Source organism: Podarcis pityusensis (genome assembly GCF_964106645.2).
Source record: "Podarcis pityusensis genome assembly, chromosome: Z".
NCBI classification, from domain to species: domain Eukaryota; kingdom Metazoa; phylum Chordata; class Lepidosauria; order Squamata; family Lacertidae; genus Podarcis; species Podarcis pityusensis.
The window spans coordinates 20,636,056-20,655,033 of record NC_138044.1 but is presented as its reverse complement, the minus strand read 5'-3'; the positions used below and the strand labels follow the sequence as shown (position 1 = coordinate 20,655,033).

At 45.3% G+C, this 18,978-nt stretch overlaps 1 protein-coding gene across 2 annotated transcripts in view; it reads left to right on the top strand.

Moving 5' to 3' along the window:
- OPHN1 (oligophrenin 1) overlaps positions 1-18,978 on the top strand; it is a 130,597-nt gene that overhangs the window by 9,629 nt on the left and 101,990 nt on the right. The window contains exon 1 of one of the 2 annotated variants that reach the window (XM_080989792.1): positions 13,783-13,889. The exons of the other annotated variant lie outside the window; for it this stretch is intronic. The gene's annotated coding sequence lies outside the window, so the exon portion shown is untranslated. Of the gene's footprint in view, positions 1-13,782; positions 13,890-18,978 lie in introns of those variants that run through there. 2 annotated transcript variants of the gene reach the window in all.

The following is an 18,978-nucleotide window of genomic DNA, read 5'->3' as shown; positions in this document are numbered from 1 at the left end:
TAGTATTAGGGTTTTTTTTTCTGCTTCTGCATCACACTGTAAACTCATGTTAAGTCTGACTCCACAGCTGAATAGCAATTGCTGGAAACCACAGTAGGGGAGAGTACTGTTGTACTTGAATCCTGTTCATCAGTTTCCCATTGGGGCATCTTTTCGGCTGCTGCGAGAACATGAAGTTGGGGTAGGACTTTGGCCTGACTCGGCAGGCTCTTCATAGGATATTATGATATTATGTGTGGTTTGTGGGATGACAGCAACTTCATCTTTCCAGCAACTTTGAGCATTGCTGTGGCAGTGGGGGAATCGTTGAGGAAGCCTCCCCGGTGGTCAGGCTCTATCTATCCAGGCCAGCAGTCTGCCACCAAGTCCGGATGAAAATGGTCTCCCCTGGAGGTAGAATGGCAGTGTGCTTCTAGGAGATATGAAATGAGTGTGTGGTTCAAAGCCATGAAGGAAGGCTTATGAGAGAGAAGAACCACACACACATACAGTCACTCTAAGATTAGGGGAATTTTTAAAGCAGCTGTTTAGCCCCCCCCCCATCTCCCCCAGCAATACATAATAGCTTGTGTTTGTTTTGGAACCCAGCCCAAGCACTGTAGGAATGATCTGTGTTGGTTGTGATGTCACCCTGATGCAAACTCTTCTCGCTGGGTATCACTAAAACTGCTTTGCATGCAGAAGATTCCAGGTTCAATCCCCGATTGTATCTCCCAGGTAGGGCTGGGAATGTCCCCTATCTGGAGTCCCCTGCCTGGAACCCTGGAAAGCCCCTGCAGGTCAGTGTAGGCAGTTGTGAGTTTGATGGATCAATAAAAACATAAGCAGGGCCTGTGGAAACCCACAAGCAGGGTTCAGGTGCTAGAGCCCTCTCCACTTTCCTGTGATGTCCAGCAATTACATGAATCAACAGAAGGCAGCTTTCTATGTGTGTTGTAAGGGGAGGCACCATGGCTCGGTGGTAGGGCACCTGCTTCACATGCAGAAGGTCCTGGGTTCAGTCCCCAGCAGCATCTCCAGGTTGGGCTGGAAGTGTCCCCTGTCTGAAACCCTGAAGAGCCACTGCTGGCCAGTGCAGACAGTACTGAGCTAGATGGACCAATGGTCTCAGACAACTTCCTATGGATAGCAGAAGGTGTCAGTTAAAACAGAGGAACATTTGTGTGGAGAGCACTGCCCACCTCCCCCCAAAAAATAGTACAGGGGAGAAAAGGAAGAGCAAACATAGGAAGCTGTCTCCCACTGCGTAACACCATTAGTCCATCTAACTTAGTATTGTCTGCACTGACTGCCAGTGTGTCAGAAGCGAGCCAGCAATAAATCATGCTGTGCAAGTTGGAGTTAACTCTTTATTAGCAAAAACATGATCGACACAGGAGTGTCAGGCCTAAGGAACACAGCATCTCTTATTCATATTTTAATAGGTTTGTTTTTTAAATATTGTTTTAGTTTGATTAGGGCTTAATTATTTTTTATCTATGATATTTTATGAATGTTTTTAGCTTTTTGTATTTGAACTATGTTGTTTTAATTTGTGGAAGCCACCTTGAAAAAAATTTCTGTCAAAAATAGGGAATGTGGAAAAATAAATTAGGCCATGCATGAGGATTTACTCTCTTCTTGAACCTCACATTCCTGTGACTTTCCTGTTCTCTTCAGCCCCTCTCCCTGCTTCTCTGAGGCAGTTTCCACTTCCCTTCTTCCTCAGCGACTCTGCTCCTTCAGTGCCTTCTTCCTATTCAGCTTGCCAATTTGCTTCTCATTACTTCACCCTATTTGTTTTGTTGACAGCAGAGTGTGGCCCTTCCTGCCCTCTTGGACACAGTGTCGGAATTTGCTTCCAACCAAGCTGCCTTTCCACTTAGTTCCAGGACTCACCCTTTCCTGCTGTGTGATTAGGATACACCAGAATTGCATCTTACATGCAGTTGTGTTGCGCGATTTCAACCATATGTGGTTGAAGGTGAGCTGCCTGAAATTGTGCAGATCAAATCCCAAGCAAAAGAGCTGAAAAGCTCTTTTCTCGCTGAGTCTGCTTGGCACGAAAAGAGCTTTTCAGCTCTCTGCCTTGCTTGAGGGGCAAGGCCGGCTCAGTACCCCAGCTCTGAGATGCTGTGGCAAGATCTCACCGGGCGCAAGAATCTTGTTTGAACATCCTTGGCTTCTCAGAACTGGCACACCCAAGCAAGGCAGAGGGCTTAAAGCCTCTTTTAGTGCCAGGTCTGTTTGGGTTGCCCAGCATAAAAAGAACTTTTGAGCTCTTTGTCTTACTTGCTGGGCAAGGCCCCTTAGCTGTGTGGTTTCTGGAAGTACATGGGAGTCTCTCTCCCCTTCCCTGCTAGCTGCAGGGGTGGCTCCAAGAGGCTGGGTATACGTGGAACTCTTGGAACTGAACCCCCATGTAAGATAGTGTATAGTCCGTGTCTAGGTAGGCCTCCTCACACGACTGGTAATTAAAGTTTTTGGAACTTGAGTACAGAGGATATTGCAAATAAGGTGGTCATCTTCTGTACATCCACACATCCACTGTGTAAAGAGTACAGATCCCCCCCCCACCCCCTGCAGCAAATATTAGCCTAAGCTGCACCAGAGATCTCTCCTGGATTCCTGCATGAAAAATGTCCTGTGCTACAAAAGTACCATTAGTTCAGAGCCAGCCTGTGGTGCATTGATGATGATGTTTGAGGGATCCTCCTGTTGGATGCTCAGAAGAAGCCTTCTGTCTTGTGGAAAGCTGCTAAAACAACTTTGTATTTTCCAAACCATTTGGGCTGGTAGTAGGAGCAAATGTAAATGGGCATCTATGGTTTGGTCGAGTGGTGGGTGTGAAGAGAGCCATTCTTCCCTTTTGCTTCTACATCTTTTGACAGCAAAGCACTTCAAGGCAGGCTGACTTAGATGGTTGTTGGCCAAAGGGGAATGTAAACTTTCTCTATCTTTAGCTGGTTTTTATAGGAAGATGCAATACAGAGAAAAGGAAGTACTTCATGCAGTGCATAGTAAAACTATGGAACTTGCTCCCAAAGGAGGCAGTGAAACCTGACTGGTTTTAATAGAGGATTCAACAAATTCATGGAGGGAGAGAGGGCTACTGATGGCTACAAGCCACAGTCGCTGTGCGTTACCCTCCACAGCTGGAGACAGTAATGCTTCTGAATACCAGTTGCTGGAAACCGCAGAGGGCAGAGAGGCTTTGTGTTCTGATCCAGCTTGCAGGTTTTGCAGAAGTGGCATCTGTTTATGGGCTCCCTGTTGCTTGGCTGCAGTTTGCACAAATCTGCCAGGCTGTGTTCGTCTGCAGAGAACTGGCTTTTGTGGCTTTGGAGAAACGTGACTATCTGTTGTGCTGACAAAAGGCCTTCCAGGCTGCATTTTTAAATAACAAGCTACACTTTCCAGTAAAAGGGTGCCTGGCTGCCTAGAGTAAATATCCCTACTTGCATGGCTGGCTTTAATGGCATAGCTGCTTATGTCCAAGCACAGTGTCTTCAGCTTTTAAAAACAAAATGTAGAGTGTCAGTGCATTGATGTGAATTTGGAGTCATTCTGGATCTTGCAGCTGTCATGCAGAACCCAACCGAAATGGTGCTGTGGGCTTGGAAGAGGTTGGAATAGTTGATTCTGTGCTTCTTAGGATGTAATTCCTGCATTGCGGGGGTTGGACTAGATTACCCTTGGGGTTGCTTCCAACTCGATGATTCTCTGATACTGTGGTAAAGCGATGAGAGGTTTTGTGTGCAGCTGCAACTCTTCTTAAAGCTGAATGTAAACATTTTTAAAAAAAATTCCTGCTGACCAGGAGATGCTTCCTTGACAGCATTGGTCACCTGTTGCATGAAATTGGCTTATCCCAGGAAGGACACCATTGAGGTGAGGGGGCTGGTGTCTTTGTGACCCGTTTTCTCCCATATAAGAAGTGCCTGAGCAAAAATGTCAAAGCAAGATATAAGAGATCTCCATGTGCCAATTTCTTGTTTTGGTTGTGTGGGTGCATGTACACAAACATTCACAAAGTGCTTTCCCACTTTTTAGTCAGGTTTGTTGCCCTCACCAGGAGACCTGACCCCACCTCACCCATCAGAGACTTAACATCTCAAAGATCCGTCTGCATTTCAAATTCTAGACCAATTTCAAGCCTGATTTACCGCAGCAGCTGCCAACCAAGAAACCCTGGGAATCTCCAGCAAAAGAATTTCCAGCAATCTGGCAGAGCCATAATTCCTAGAGTTCTTTCAGGGAGGCAGTTTTAAAATGTTTTGTTGCAGCAGTCAAATGCACCCTGAATGTGCTAGCACGGGGGTAGCAAAAACATGGCGCCCTCCTGGTGTGTGTGGACTACATTTCCCACACCCCTGACCCATTGGCCTTGTTGGCTGGGGGCTGATGGGGCCGTAGCGCAACAACATTTGGAGGGCACCATTTTGGCTATCCATCTGCTAGACTGAAGATCTTCTTCTGACTTGCGGAGCCGGTGTGGCATAGTGACCAGAGGGGCGCAGTAGGACCTGGGAGAGAGTTCAAATCCTCAGTCAGGTTAGTCACTGTCTCTCAGCCTAACCTACCTTACAGGGTTGTTGTGGGAATTTAATGAGGAGGAGGAGAACTTTTGTATGGTGGGATATAAAAGTAATAAACCCAAAAATCGACCATGAAGTTTGTAATGGGTACAGTAGATGCTAGTGACAGAAAAGGGACTGTGTTGTCTTTTAGGTCTAAATCTGCTCTTATCACAAAGCCCCATAAACCACTCTACTGAAAGAATAAGTCAAAGAAAGGGTTTACTGGGCGTTTGTGTGTAGAGGATAAAGCTTGCAGAACAGGCATTGCAGTGCTCACCTCTGAAAGCAGCCACATGTGGTGGGTGGGCTGTCTTTAGCAACGCCCCTCTCATTCGCTTGAGCTGTCACTGAGGTTTCCTTTCAGCTTATCCATGAGGCTGTTGAACTAACCTGTTGAGGTGTGTGTCTTCCAGAACAAAGTGTTTTTCAAAAGGAACAAGGGTTTATTCTCTTCAAGAAGGGGATTCAGCTGCCAAAAGCTTACTCCTTTCATCTGAGGATTTGGGCCTGAACTAGATGTAAACAAGACAGTATTATAATATTTACTATATATCCTGCCTTTTCCCCAGTCAGGGACTCAAAGCAGCTTACAGATAAAATAGAAACATCCAAAAGCATAGGGGGGAAAACAAAAACAGTAATCAAAAAGCAATTAAACACTACCGTATTTTTCACTCTATAAGACGCACCAGACCATAAGACACACCTAGTTTTTGGAGGAGGAAAACAAGAAAAAAAATATTCTGAATCCCAGAAGCCAGGACAGCAAGCAGGATCACAGCTCAGTGATCCCGCTTGCTGTCCTGGCTTCTGGGATAGCCGCGCGCAGCCTCTCCCCAGCAGCAGGATGAAGGCTCCTGTTGCCCGGGAGAGGCTGCGCACGGCTAAGTGTCCCCCAAGAGCCACACTCCCTTTAAAGAGCATGTGGAGTGTGTGTGTGACTCTTGGGGGTTTTCCCTCTTACTTTTTAGGAGGGGGAAAAGTGCGTCTTATAGAGCAAAAAATACAGTAATTAGAATTCAAACACCACCTTTTGGGTAGAGGTGTATTTTACCCCCACACTATATTTGCTTAGAAACGAAACTAAAACTTCCTTTTTTTGATCAGCTTTTTAGAGGCTGATGGGTGAAGTAATTGTTGAGTTGTGATGTTGCTAATTATGCCCTTTGTGTATTTTAGGATAACTGTTTTATCATTTTTGTTTATTATGTACTATACTTTTTATGTTGCCTTAAATCAGATGTGAACTGTTCCATGGCCCTTTTTTGGTGAAGGGCAGTATGGAAACATCTTAAATACCTGACAGAAACATATGCTTGGAACCTTGTTGTGGTGAGGGGAAGGTGTCTGGGACTGGGGTCTGCATTGTGTGGGGTTAAATGCCCCCTGCTAAAGCATCTACAGTTCCCAACTACTAGTCTGGAAGTGGCCCATCCTGTTTGAAAAGTGTTGTTGGGGTGATGCCTGGATCACCAGATGATCACCAACACCAGTGCACATAAGTCCTGGCCAATGCACAAACATTCATTGGATTCCAGTTAAGGTTCAGTTTTGCTCAGTAGCAACCCATTAGAGCAGGGAATAAACCCTCCACAGTGAAAACCACAGTGGTACCCACTGCATAAATCTGAACTGTGATTGCAGTCTAATGAACATTGGTGCATTAACTAGTTTTTAGTAATGGTTATTCATGAATGTCATTGGATCACCAGATTAACAATGGTTATTTGCAACATCCAGTTTCATCCCTAAGTAAAGGCGGCTTACAAGGCAATTCTTGGAGTTTGTGGATTGCTGCATAAATTGCATCCTACAGAAAGAGTGCTGACTTTGAAGAAGCTGAAACTTAGGTTCTCTGTTGTGCGCAAAAACATTGAGAACTTTTTTTTTTGACAGCTCTCCATTGTCGTGAATGCAAAAAGAAATTGCACCTAAAAGTTTCTGGAGGGCATGTGGGGATATAACGTTCAATGAAATTGTCAAGGGTGGAATGTGGGGTTTTGTTATGCTTTATTTCCTTTCACAGTGGCCAAGGGATCCTTTCCTTGAATTTTGCAAATTTTGCAAATCCTCCCTTTGGTGGTCCTGCCTCTGCAGACTTACCACTGCCTGTTTTTCCTGAAAATCCCAGTGATACCCTCAGCTGTCATTTCCTGTAAGCATGTTACTACCCCTTATGTAACTTTTTCCCCCTACTTTTTTTTAAAAAAAGTGTCCTTGTTTGCTTTTGCAGAACACAACGAAAACAATAAAAATAGCTGTTACAAGCTCATAAGAACACCCTCTGAGTTAACGATAGCACAGAAGGAGAGGAAATGTGATGTCGCATCATGTAATCGATGCCGTAAACCAGAGGTGAAATTAGTTTGCTGCCACTGGGTGCAGAGCCGAGAGGGTGCTTCAGGGGCACCACAACAAAGATATAGAAAAGAAGGCGAGAGGGCACCAAATTTTGGAGTTGCATAGACACCGCTGAAATTTGAGACCCCAAAGTCAGACCTCAAAGTCCTCCACTGTGTGAACAGTATTTTAGTATAATAAGACCCTCCAGATTCTTCTGTGAATCTCTGGAAGAGTCATTTTCTGATCGTCTTGTATCACATACGAAATAATTGGATGTTAAGCTGTGTGGTGCTGTGGTCTAAACCACAGAGCCTAGGACTTGCCGATCAGAAGGTCGGTGGTTTGAATCCCCGCGACAGGTTGAGCTCCCATTGCTTGGTCCCTGCTCCTGCCCACCTAGCAGTTCAAAAGCACGTCAAAGTGCAAGTAGATAAATAGGTACCGCTCCGGCAGGAAGGTAAACAGCGTTTCTGTGTGCTGCTCTGGTTCGCCAGAAGCAGCTTAGTCATGCTGGCCACATGACCCGGAAGCTGTCTGCGGACAAACGCCGGCTCCCTTGGCCTATAGAGCGAGATGAGCGTGCAACCCCAGAGGTGTCTGTTACTGGACCTAACGGTCAGGGGTACCTTTACCTTTTTAAGCTGTGTAAGAAGAAAGTGGACCTGTCTTTTCTCCAGCAGCAGAGTCTTTTAGCTCCTGTTTGTTTGTGGCGTGATGAGAGGGCTGTGATACCTTGTTCTATTTTTGCTAATTTTTGAGGTTTGTTTTTTAAAGGGATGCTTTCTCTTTTATGCAGGCTCCTCTGGTGACTGCTTTCATTGTGTCCCAAATGAGCAGTTATAATATTGTCTATGTCCTTTTATTTAAAGTAGTTTTGGAGAGTTCTTGTGAGACTCTCTCTGACTGATTGATTGATTGATTGATTGAGTTAGGATGGGACTGAAGGACTATGTTGTGCTGGTTCATGTTTCCTCTCCTATTTTAGGGGAAGCTTCTACTGGGGCGTGATCTGTGATTTTGATGTTACCTATAATCGTCGACTCAACCAAGGGAGTCAGGCCTTGTGTGAGCAGAATGCTATCCAGTCTGGACATTGATTTTATTTTAATGTAAAAGGATGGACTTTCTGTAAACAAAACCAGTCTCCACCCTGCTGCAGCCAACCTCTACAGCTTGCTGTAGTTCAATTAAAGCTCAGGGGGAAGATGTCATAAGGAAACTGATCTCTTTATTTTCTTTTACAGCTGAGACATCTAGGGAGGCTGGAAAAAATGCTACTGGAAAGAAATCAATTCCCCCCCTCCAATGGTCTCCTTGAAATGATAAATTAAACTTGCCCCCTCCCCACAAAACACCAAAATTCAGAAGAAGTTTAAAAATGGTTCAGAAACGCCACAGGAAACCACTTTTGCACGGGAAGGAATCTTTATGAGAAAGGGAAGGACTGGGTTAGGCACAGCCCCAGTTGGGAGCAGTTCATCTTTTTTTAAAACTGGGGATTCTCAGAGCCGGTGGCTGTTGGTGCAGAACTTTTAGGAAATGAGTCTTAAGTCCAGGAAATCTCCTGTGTTGAAGCCTGATCCCTTTGCTGCAATGCTTCTGGCTCAAAACAGCCTAGGTCCTCCCAAGACAATTTTGTTTTGTTTTCTCGCTGCAAAGGCCTTTTAACTCATTCTATAGAGTGGGAAGCTTGTGGCCCCCCAGATGTTGCTGGACTCCATCTCCCCTTATCCCTGACCACCTTGGCTCCTGGGAGCTGAAGTCTAGAGGCTCTAGGGGGGGAAAGAGTTAGATGCTTGAACTTCTTTTTTTGCTTTGTGAATATATTGGGAGTTTTAAAATTATCCTTTTTTTGTTTTGCTTCTTTCACATGCAGATATAGATGTGGGAAAACTGGTTGCATCATGCCACAATTACAAAAGGGGAGACTTACTCCATCTCACGTGCCACATATACTACCTAGTTCACATTTATAGGAGCTTTCAGTGTGGCAGAACCCTGCACTCTGGAACTCCCTGCCTATTGACATCAGGCAGGCAGCTTCACTGTACCCTTTTCGGTGCAAAATGCACCTGGTGCCTGACTACCAAGAAAAAAAATATTCAGAATCCCAGAAGCCAGGACAGCAAGCAGGATCGCTGCACAGTGATCCGCTTGCTGTCCTGGCTTATGGGATAGCCGCATGCAGCCTCTCCCGGGCAGCGGGATGAAGGCTCCCATTGCCCGGGAGAGGCTGTGCATGGCTAAGGCTCCCCCAAGAACCGTGCTCCCTTTAAAGAGCGCACGGAGTGTGTGTGCGGCTCTTTGGGGCTTTTCCCTGAGGAGGGAGAAGGGCAGCTCTTTAAAGGGAGCGCTGAGCAGAGCCTCCCACCTGCATTTGCTCCATAAGACACACACACATTTCCCCTTATTTTTTAGGAGGGGAAAAGTGTGTCTTATAGAGCGAAAAATACGGTAGTTCTGAACACTGCATGGAGGAGAGCTCCGTTGATGGCTACTGGTCAGGATGACAGTGCTCTGCTTCCGTGGTCAGAGGCAGCAATGCTTCTGAATACCAGTTGCTGGAAGATAGGAAAAGTGTTGCCCTTGTGTGCGTATTCTACTTCCTGGTTTCCTAAAAAGGTCTCTTGGTGGCCACTGTTAGAAGAGGATGTTGGACTAGATGGGCCATTGGCCTGATCCAGCAGCGCTTTTCTGAAGTTCTTATCCACATAGTGCGCCCAAAGCCCCCTCCCTGGGGTAATGATCTGTGTGGCAGGCATTGCTTTGAGAAGCTATTTGTGGCCTTTTGCCACGCTAAAGGTCTCTGCCCCATAGGCCATGGCACTGCCTGCTGTGAGTCAAAATGAGTCACTGTTAACTCTTCCAAGTGGATCAGCCTGCCATAGGGAGGACATAATGTTTATACTGGCTTCCCGGAAGAGGAGAGATTGCTAGTCTCCTTTTCAAAACATCCCTTCTGACTTAAGTATTGTCTTTTGGGTTGAACGTGATCATTACTGGAGCTGGTGGGCTGCTTCCAAAATTAGCATCCTCCCTCTCCTCCTTCTGCCTGTCTCCTGTCTTCCTTGGTCATATCTAGTAGAACAAAAAAAGTGTGCTTTGAGGCTTGACACTCCCCCCTCTCCCACTCTCCAGAATTGGCAGACGATGAAGTGTGGTGGCCTGGAAGTTACATCATGACCAGAGTCTCGTCCGTCGTCCCCGTCCCCCCAAACATGTAGGGAGAAAGGAGGAGGAGGAAGAGGCTAGGGGCTGCCATGGTCTGTTACATTCACTCTTTTGGTAAAAGCCATAGATGTGTTTCTATTTCTGCAGAATTTCCTGCAAGAATTTGCTTGCTGCATCTACCAGGAGCCAGCTTTTACCAGCACGGTATGATCACGTCTTGCGTGGGGGTTATGATCCGGGAATGGCATGTATACACAAAAAAAGTGTATTATCAAACTGCCTGCTTGGAATCGCCCCCACGCGAACATTCTTACATTTCCAGAGCTGTTTGCCGAGAGGACTTTGAGAGCATCTCAGAACCCAGTAAGCAAGCCTGAGAGGTTAAAAGCTCTTTCTCTGCTGGGAAAACCCTGTGCAGAAAGAGCTTTCAAGCTCTTCACCTTCTGTGTGTTTAACTTGTGTGATTTCGACTGGGCAGCCGTCAACCATGTAAGGCTGAAATCACACAAGTTAAAAGTGCGTAAGGAGTGATCGAATTGTATTGCTGGACAGACACATGTTATTGCTCTTTATTTGAAAGCAAAGTCCCCAGCTCTTTTGATGAACAACACATGTGAGCTCTTCCAAGGATAGAAACAGTGGCCTAGGTATAATGATTCTTGAGAATCTGGCCTGATATCCTGTAGAGCTGCTGCCAGTCAGTGTTGACAGTACTGAGCTTGATGGACCAAAAGCCTGAGTCAGTATAAGGCAGCTCCCAATATTCCAACTTTTCTGCTTATAAACGCATAAACAGACTAGGAGCAGGTCACAGTGTTCTGTCTCTTTGCTATTATTTGAAGACCTTCCATGGGCTAATGCATGGTGGAGTTCTCTGAAGATGTTGCTAAGCCCTGTATCTTACTTTTAATGTGGGATGTACTGGACAACGTGTTCTCTGGTGCTTGTGAGCAGTTTGGTGACCTCATGTCCTTCGTGAGCTGCATCTTGGCATTCCAGAACCAAGATTTCTGCCAGCAGATTTTCAGCCCAGCCTGATGAGTTCCAGCTGTTTGTGGCTTTGGAGCAGAGCAGTCACTTTTGTCATGTGTGAATGTCGATAAGACAGAGCCATAATACCATTATACAAATCTACGGTGCAACCACATTTGGAGCACTGTGCACAGTCCTGGTCGCCTCACGTTAAAAAAGGATATTGCAGATTTGGAAAAGGTTCAGAAAAGGGCAACCAGATCAATCAAGGTGGTGGAGTGACCCCCCCCCGAAGGAAAGGTTGCAGAGTTTGGGACTTCTCATTCTAGAGAAAAAGCGACCAAGAGACAACACAATAGAAGTTTATAAAAGTATTCATGCCATGGAGAAAGTGGATGGGGGGGGGGAATTCTCCCTCATAATTCTAGAACATCTGATGAAATTGAATGTTAGAAGATTCAGGACACATGAAAGGAAGTACCGTATTTTTTGCTCTATAAGACTCATTATTTCCCTCCTAAAAAGTAAGGGGAAATGTGTGTGCATCTTACGGAGTGAATGCAGGCTGCGCAGCTATACCAGAAGCCAGAACAGCAAGAGGGATTGCTGCTTTCACTGCGCAGCGATCCCTCTTGCTGTTCTGGCTTCTGAGATTCAGAATATTTTTTTTCTTGTTTTCCTCCTCCAAATGGTGCGTATTATAGAGCGAAAAATATGGTACTTTTTCATGCAGCACATAGTTAAACTGTGGAACTCCCTCCCTCAGGAGGCAGTAATGGCCACCGACTTGGATGGTTTTAAAAGAGAATGAGACAAATTCATGGAGGAGAGGGCTGTTGATGGTTACCAGCCACAGCTGGAGGCAGCAATGATTCCAAATACCAGTTGCTAGAAACCACAGGGGTGGAGATTTGCTTTTGTGCCCCTGTTCTTCTCCTTGGTTTCCCAATGGGGCATCTTGTTGCCTTATTGTAAGAGCAGGGTGCTGGAATAGGGAGATGGACCATTGGCCTGTTTCAGCAGGCTCTTCTTAGGTTCTAAGAGTTAACAGTGGAACTTTTTGATATGCTCGCTGACTTGCTCCTTCTCTGTATGTTTTGCTTTCCACTCCAACAGCGATGCGTTGGGCATGGGAAGGAGAGAGCTGAAGTTTTAGTGGACCCCCCCACCTCAAAGACACAGCTTGGGTGTGCCATCTAACACTTTCTCAAGGCAGCTTTGCAAAGAGGCTGGTGGGGCTTTGCATTGCGCAAACAATGAAAACACAAGCTTCTGTCTAGAGTGCGTGTGTTTTCCTTTCTTGCCATATAATAATGAGACTTTGCTCTGGGAAGAACGTTGCTGAGTTTACTTGGATAGCTCATTGAACTGCTTGTGAGATTTCCCACTTGGCCTGGGTGACTCATTTGGCTTCCTGCCTTGGTTTGTCCTGCGGAGAACTCTCAAGGAGGAAATTCTGAAATCGCCCGCCTTCTGCAGTCTTGAGGAGAAGTGGTTGCTTACTATAATAACCAGAAGTCTTCAGTTTTGCATGTTGCTCTAGGCATTCATTGGAAGATTATTATTATTTATTTTATTGGTCACCGTTTTGCCATGGCAACTCAAAGCAACTTACCTACCTACATTAAAACTAGGGGTGCGGTGGGGAATACATTAAAACGCCCCTCCCACACTAAAAGGCCATATATAAAGCCAAAGACCTGGTTGGAAGGGAATGTTTTTGCCTATCTCCTGAAGATATTATTGATATCACTATTAAATTTATTAATTTTGTATACTTCCCTTCATCCATAGGTATCAGGGCAATTCACAACAAATACAATATAAAAACACAAAATACATAATAAAAATAAGAACAAAAGAAAAACACAAAGAGATAACTCCCCTCCCTCCATATGTAAAGGTGATGCTTAGCAAACCTCACTGGAGAGAGAGCGTTCTGTAAGTGGGGAGCCACCATGGAAAAGGCCCTGTTCTCGTGCTGCCGCTTTCCAAACTACTGCTTTTGAGGTATTGGGGTTCCAAACCACATAAGACTTTATAGGTCAAAGCAATATCCACTTTGCTGGCTAAGCAAGGTGAAACTTTTTTGGTTCAGCTCACCTGTTTTGACATTCTGTTTGTAATATTTATCATGTTTTTAAAGACATGAGACATGGCAATAGAATGTTGCAGCCCTGGACCCCTTTGGGGAGGAAGGGCAGGATAGACTGGGTATATGCAATTTTTGTGTAGCTGCAGAAGCCTTGGAACCAAATTCCCACATAAGTTGTGATCCTGTGGTATTTAGTTCTAACCAACTCTCCAGGGTTTCAGGAAGGAGTCTTTCCTAGTTCTACGTGGAGAAGTCATTAGGGGTGCTTCTGCGTGCTAAGCAGATGTTCTGTCACTCAGCTGCAGCCCTTCCACCTGTGCTCCTTTGAAGAAAGATGCCAACAATGCAGAAGTCCCTAGCAGACACCCTTTGCTTTTGGGCAGTCTGAAGGGCAGCCTGCTGGTGATTGATTTTCTTTTGTTTGCCTGTTCCAGCTTCTAGAAGATCTTTGGGTTGGACTGTAACAACATAAGGTACTTTGCATCATGTAATTGTGTTGCTAAAGTTGCTGTGGCTGAAAACAGTGTCCAGGCCAACGTTTGCATCTTTTCTCTCTACCTCTCTACCTCTCTCTCTCTCTCTCTCTCTCTCTCTCTCTCTCTCTCTCTTTCCCTCCCTGTGTGTGTGTTTAATTTTGGCTCTAATTAAGCCCAGCATATTTCTTTACACAAGAATGTTGCACCTGTGGTCCGCATATTCTTCTTAGCAAAGAAGAGGAATCAGGAATGTTCCTAAAATAATCTGGCATGGTAGGTCAGGAAACCCTTGCCTTCTAGGAGCAGGCATGGCCTTAACCAGGGGTAGGCAACCTAAGGCCCGGGGGCCGGATCCGGCCCAGTCGCCTTCTAAATCTGGCCTGTGGACTGTCCAGGAATCAGCGTGTTTTTACATAAGTAGAATGTGTAATTTTATTTTAAATGCATCTCTGGGTTATTTGTGGGGCTTGCCTGGTGTTTTTACATGAGTAGAATTTGTGCTTTTATTTAAAATGCATCTCTGGGTTATTTGTGGGGCATAGGAATTTGTTCATTTCCCCCCTCAAAATGCAGTATTTTTCGATCCATAAGACGCACTTGTTCCCTCCTAAAAAGTAAGGGGAAATGTGTGTGCGTCTTATGGAGTGAATGTAGGGGGGAGGCAGGCAGGAAAAGCCCCCAAGAGTTGCACACAAGCTCCGCGTGGCTCTTGTGGGCTTTTCCCCAGGAGGGAGAAGGGACTGATGTGGCCAGTCCGTTCTCCCTCCTCGTAGAAAAGCCCGCAGGAGCTGCACGCTCCTGTGGGCTTTTGCAGGAGGTGGGGGAATTGCCATAGCTTCTTGATTTCCCCCTCTAAAAACCAGGTGCGCCTTATGGTCCGGTGCACCTTATGGAGCGAAAAATATGGTATGGTCAGGCCCACCACATGGTCTGAGGGACGGTGGACTGGCCCATAGCTAAAAGGTTGCTGACCCCTGGCCTTTATTGTGTGGCTGATCCCCCCCACCCCCGGCCTCATGGGAGCCTGCCAAGTCAAGGCTGTTCATCTTAACCAAAGGGTTAACTAACAACAACAGCAGCAGCAAAAAGAAAGAAAGAAAGAAAGAAAGAAAGAAAGAAAGAAAGAAAGAAGGACGCCTATTGTGTTAATAGGCACAGGGCCATCCTAGGAAGTCCCCAGGAAATATGTCTGGAATTTACAATCCATTGCTTTGGTACGGTTGCTGTTCTTCCTTGGCATGAAAAATTGTGCGTGTGCAGTGCCCTTTCTCAGGTTCTGTAGCTTGTATTTTGTTTAGCATTAACATTTCAATCTGCATGTCAAATGTAGTGTGCATTACAAATCTCCATCCCCCCTCTCTTGTATGTGTGTTTATATATATATATATATATACGATTGATTCATGAGTACAGAGAATTTGTGTGACAGCTCATCAGTCTTCTGACAGTGCAAAGCCCTTTCTTTGCTGCTAGAGCCTTTCTAAATCATTAAGGGTTGCTGTCCCCCCCCCCTGCACACTTTACTCTTTTTTTTAAAAAAATGATTTTTGTACAAGTAGCATTGTTGGCATCCATCTGTCTCGGGAGGCAATGGAAGAATGTTCCTTTGGGGGTGAAGTCAAACCGTTGGAGTTACAATTCTTGCTGTGGCTGAAGAGACCAATATGGGAGAGACATGTTTTATTGCAAGTAGGGTAGATGAAGGTGTCCAGTATTGCCCCCGGGGTTCAAGTTTGTTTCTTTGGCCCATGTTAGAAGAGCCCTCCTAAATCAAGTCAGTAGCCCATCCAAGTGCAGCATCTTGTCCTCACAGTGGCCAACCAGATGCCTGAATGGGAAATCTGCAAGCAGGACCCGATCACAAGAGCAACTCTCCCCTCCTGTGGTTCCCAACAACTGGCATTCAGAAGCACTGTTCCCCGCAACTGTGGCAACAGAGCATAGCAACCATGGCTGATCACCATCGATAGCCGTCTCCTCCTCCATTAATTTGGCCAATCCTCTTTTAAAGCTATCCAAGTTAGTGGCCATTTCTGCCTCCTGTGGGAGGTAAATTTCATTTAGTCAAGTCCTAAGCAAGGTGGAGAGCATCAAAGCCCTTTTCACACTGGGTCCGACCAGGGTTACCTGGTGCAAAAATGAGTTTTCAAGCTTTCCACCTTGCTTGCTGGGTCGGTTCTGGAATTCCTGGGGGTGCTGTCTCCCCCTTCATACCTAGCTGTGGGGCGGTTCCAATGGTTTGATTATAGCAATTTTCTTGCATATGTGGAGCCCTTGGAACCAATGTCCCCGATTAAGAAGAAATCGTACTGTATTTGAACGTTGGGGATTTTTTTTTCTTCAGATCAGTGGCTTACATATCCTTCTAAGGATGAGACAGCTAAAACTGTATTTTGGTCAATATCATTTTTTAAATTTTTTTTAGGGGGAAGGGCTAAACATGCCGGTGTGATGTTACTTTCTTGCCTCAAATCTTCTCAGAAACTCTTGGTGGTTTGGTGGCCAGAATATTAAGGCTAAATATACATGAGGCCAAAACTCTTTCCAAAAATAACCTTGTGTGTACAGTTCTTTGATGCAATTATGATTTTAAAAGTGAACCCTGTGGCACTTTTAAAGCACGTTGGAATAGGGATCTGACAGACCAGGGTTCAAATCCCCACTTAGCCATAAATCTCACTGGGTGTGACCTTTGTGTTTGTCACTGCCGCTCAGCCTAACGTACTTCACAGGGTTGCTGTGTGGATAAAATGATGAGAACTATGAAATGCCACCTTTGAGCTTCATGGAGCAAAAGTGGGATATAAATGCAATAAAAAGTAGAAATAACAAATGAAATTGGGACATAAGCATTGTCAGGCACTTTGTTGGATTTGGCCAGGAATAGGCCATCTCATATTTTTGAAACTTCCAGCAGAGTGACAGAGTTGGTGCTGAATGTGGCTTGACTTCCTTATTCTGCTTCTGTAGCACCTTGCATCCATGTTTGGATAAACGTCTCTTCAATTTCTCTCCATTGCTTTCTGTTGCTTCCTGAATCCGCACAAGCCCCTCTGCTAACTTTAGATCAGGAGTCAGCAAACTTTTTCAGCAGGGGGCCAGTCCACTGTCCCTCAGACCTTGTGGGGGGCCGGATTGGTATATTTTGAAAAATACCGTATTTTTTCGCTCTATAAGACGCACCAGATCACAAGACGCACCTAGTTTTTGGCGGAGGAAAACAAGAAAAAAATATTCTGAATTTCAGAAGCCAGAACAGCAAGAGGGATCGTTGCGCAGTGAAAGCAGCAATCCCTCTTGCTGTTCTGGCTTCTGGGATAGCTGTGCAGCCTGCATTCGCTCCATAAGACGCACACACATTTCCCTTTACCTTTTAGGAGAGAAAAAGTGAGTCTTATAGAGCAAAAAATACGGTAATAATAATGAATGAATTCTTATGCCCCACAAATAACCCAGAGATCAATTTTAAATAAAAGCATACATTCTACTCATGTAAAAGACACCAGGCAGGCTCCACAAGTAACCCAGAGATGCATTTAAAATAAAAGGACACATTCTACTCATGTAAAAATACGCTGATTCCTGGACCGTCTGTGGGCCGGATTTAGAAGGCGATAGGGCCTTAGTTTGCCTACCCATGCTTTAGAATCTATAGTTTATATGGTCTACCCATCACATACATGGTCATCCCCTTGGCCTTTTGAAATTGTATGGTCTCCACACTAGCAGTGCTTTACTCCATCGGCCTGTGTCGTCTCAGGCCACATGCCCACTTTAACTTTGCATCCTTTCCCACTGCATCCGTAACTTTCGATCTTTGTCATATCCAGTTATTATCTTTTAATGATATTCATTAACATTGTACTTTCCATGGTATGTCCTGTTCCTGTTGCTCTGTTGTGATCCAGTTCTGCGCTCCATAATGCCATCACAGGTAACAGGCACATACTAAATACTTCGGTTTTCAAATCACTGCGCTATAATCTCTTTGGGAGGGAAAAATATCATATGACAGAGCATGGGAAGTACAGATTCTATCCCATATGAGCATTGAAGGAGAGGACAATGGGCCTTTTATTGGTGGGCTGCACTCTGGAAGTGTCACAAGGAGCTTCATTGTGAGTAGTATTGAGTCACAGATGGTGCTGAGGATGGGAGACTGCCCTACTTTTCGCCCAGCGCTTGTTGGCCTCTGAGGAGATGGGCTACAGAAGGGGCAGCAGCTGTTCCCTTCCAGGAGGACTTTGACCTTGCCTAGTGGAGGCACCGTTGACCGGCTTCCATGCCTGCCTCTCACACATCATTTTCAGAATGAGAACAACAGGGAGAAGAATATGCCAAAGAGGGTTGGGGCGAGAACACAGCCCTGTTTCACACTGCTCTTTATAGGGAAGGCGTCTGAGGATGGGCCATCATATCAAGGATTTCCCATTGTAAACACAAGATGTTAGACTAGATGGGCCATTTGCCTGATCATCTTAGGTCTTATTTTTCTTACAATTGACAGAGACTGAGTCTTGTGAAATCTAAAGCATAGGAGAGTATCCTCTTGCTGAGAGCTAAGAAGTTCTGGTGTGCACAGTGATTGGAAAAAAGGCAGAGTATAGATTCAAGAAAATAAATATATAAAACTAAGCACCCTGCACCTGTCTGCTGTGTACGTTGAACACAAATAGTGCATTTGCTCTCTGGAATGCAGATATAATCAGTTTTGTTTCTTTCATCAAGGAAGCAATCTAATACCGCAGGGCCATTTCCTCGTTCCTTTGCTTGATTAATCTGTAATTGTCTGTCCTGCAGTGGCTTCTGGCCATGACGGGCTTTTCAGAAGGCTTAATAGGCTGTTTAATCTTACAAAATATCTTACTGTATTTGTTACAGAGGAGTTCTACCCCAAACACAGTCTGTTACATGTGCTGTCTGAGTTAGGATATGTTTTGGAGGTGGCAGTGGACTGACTGCTAAAAAAAATAACCCACAGGCTGCTTACATGCTTTAAAAGCAAATTGTCTGCTTCACCAAGCAGAAAAGAGATATTGCAGAGAAAATGTGGGTGTTGGGCTTTGCAACTGACATTAAACTATGGAACTCCCTCCCACAGGAGGCAGTGACGGTCACTAACTTGGAAGGCTTTGAAAGATGATTAAGTATAAGAACATAAGAGCCTTTATATGTACCACCCTTTTCCTCCAAGGAGCTCAAGGTGGTGCCCATTTTATCCCCACAACAACTCTGTGAGGTAGGTTAAGCTGAGAGGTAAGGATTGGCCCAAATAGGCTTCCTGAATGATTGGGGATTCAAACCATGGTCTCCCCCAGTCCAGCATTCTTAATCACAGCACCATGCTGGAGGGCTGGAGTGG